Source organism: Palaemon carinicauda, chromosome 2, assembly GCF_036898095.1.
Source record: "Palaemon carinicauda isolate YSFRI2023 chromosome 2, ASM3689809v2, whole genome shotgun sequence".
Taxonomy (NCBI): Eukaryota; Metazoa; Arthropoda; class Malacostraca; order Decapoda; family Palaemonidae; genus Palaemon; species Palaemon carinicauda.
Window position 1 is genome coordinate 108,159,940 of NC_090726.1, and position 2,542 is coordinate 108,162,481.

Genomic DNA, 2,542 nt, shown 5'->3' on the forward strand with positions numbered 1-2,542 from the left:
CCCACAATCTATTCTGCTTGAAGGTCATTCAAGTTGTTATAGTACTAACCTCATGCGTCTTGACCTTAGAAACTTGAGGGCCAGTCTCACTGTAATGTGTATGAGCCTCTCTTATAAGAGTCTGATGAAGAATGAAAGGACATTCTTGACATCTGAAAAACGAGGCTTCTTAATCGAGCACCAAAGAGCTTTCGACTTGCCTCGCAACCCTTTCATACTGCCTGGGTAGAACTTCAGGGTTTTTACTGGACACAGGACTCTCTCCAACTCCTCGCCAACCATATCCGAAAAATTCGGAAACTCAAAAGCCTTAGGTCAAGGTTGAGAAAGGCGGTCTTTCCTGGCGAGAAAGCCTAACTGCAATGAGCAGATAGCTTCGTTATCTCGAAAGCCAACGTTTTACTAAAACGTATTTATTAACCGATTTTTTAGATGTCACAAGACTAACAAAAAAAATAGTTTTCATCGAGAGGTCCTTAAAATGAAGTTGAAAGCAAGTGCTCAAGTTTGTCACTCATAAGGAACTTCAGGATTGAGTCCAGGATCCAAGCTGGTGAATCCTGGTTGTTTGGTGTTACAAACAAGTTGAGAAATTCCTGTAGGACTTCATCAATCGAAAGGTCCAAGATACTGTGTCTGACAACAGTCACTAACACACACCTGTATCCCTTAATGGAAGAGGATGAACAAATGAGCTTCCTTCTAAGGTAAAACAGGAAGTCAGCAATCTGAGTTGTTGAGATACTGGAAGAGAAAACAGAGTTGACTCTGCACCATTTCTCTAAAGCCTCCCATTTGGATTGATAAATCCTGATGGTAGAAGTTCTTATTGCTCTTGTAAAAGACTTAGCTGCCTCTTTCGAAAACCTCTATTCTGTGAGGTTTCAAAAGGTTGAAGGTAGCTAGAAGAAGAGCTTGGAGACTAGAAAGGTAACTTTCCAAGAGAGGTTGTTTGAGTAAAACTACTCTTAATGGAAGACTTCTAGGAGAGTCCACCATCCATTCCAGTATCTCTGTGAACCATCCTCTTGAGGGCCAAAGGCGGCCACTAAGGTCACCTGGTCCCTTCGTGCAACACAAAGTTTTGTGTCACCTTGTAAAGGAAATAGAACGAGGAAAACGCACACATCCAGATTGGACCAGACTAACAGGAAAGCGTCTATGTGGACTGCTTCGAGATCTGGCACTGGAGAGCAGTAAGTTTCTAGTCTCTTTGTCTGTTAAATCACGAATAGGACTATAAAAGAACAACACCAAAGTCACCACAGACTCTTGCAGATTTCTCGATGAAGTGTCCATTCTCCAGCTGAGACTGTTCAGCCATAAGTTCTTCTCTTTTTGAAAGAACCTTGTTAGAAGGAAAACATTCTCCTAAGCCCAGATGAGAAGACTCCTCTCAGTCCCGTAAAGGAACCTCGAGTGGGTTCCGTCTTGCTTGGCAATGAAAGCCAAATCTGTGGTGTGATCGGCATAGACCTGCACCACTTTGTTCCAAACTGATCCTTCAAAGCTTTTGAGAGCCAACTGGACTGCCAACAGTTCTTTTGGGTGATGAGGAAGCTCCTCTGATCCTCTGTCCAAAGTCCCGAAGCTTCCAACTGTCTAGTGTTGGTCCCACCCCGAATCCGAGGTGACGAGACACAACACAAGGTCTAAGATCCTCTGTTCAAAAAGGGGTGACCTTCTTGAAGTTTAACTGGATCGAACCACCACTGAAGGCAACTTCTTATGGCATCCTAAAAGAGATGCATATCGACTCAAGACCTTCTTGTCCCAAAATGATTGAGGTTGAAATGGAGAGAATAAAGATAACTCACATAAGGACCATAGCTTCTAGCTTCTGACTGGCCGGGAATCAAACCCTGGTCCAGGAAAACTAGGATGAAAAGTGACATAACAATGGTCAGAAAGAAAGAATCAGTCTTCCCAGGGAAAATACCCCCTCCCAAAGAGGAGAGGTTTCCCAACATACTCATCCACTTCCTCGCAGAACACTTCTGTATCTTTAGAAAGATTGCAGTTTCAAGAAGGCTTCCTCCGTTCTAAGAGGAGACGTAAAAGCCTGAAAAAACTTGACTCTGAATCACCATCCTTAAATAAAGTATTTTCTGTGATGGTGTCAGAAGATCTAACGGAACTAGTGACGTTGTGTTTATCAGGATACATCTATTAAGGTCCTGACCCCTGGCGTCAAGGAAACCCAGATCACCGCCTATGTCGCCGCGTTGTACTAAGGCTAGACGCTCGACAAAAAAACTTTTGTGATCAAGAGATCGGAACTAAGACCCCTTGATCTCGACATTCGATTTGACTAGCGTCACCACGAAGTCCGAGGTTCTCATGTTTAATGTCATGCCTCCTTCTAGATCTCCGACGTCGAGTGTCCTGAAAGACAGGGCACCGAGCGTCCTGTAAGACGTGGCGCCGAGCTTCCTGTAAAAACGTGGCGCCGAGCTTCCTGTAAAACGTGGCGCCGAGCATTCTGAAAGACGTGGTGCCGAGTGTCCTGAAAGACGTGGTACCGAGCGTCCTGAAAGACGAG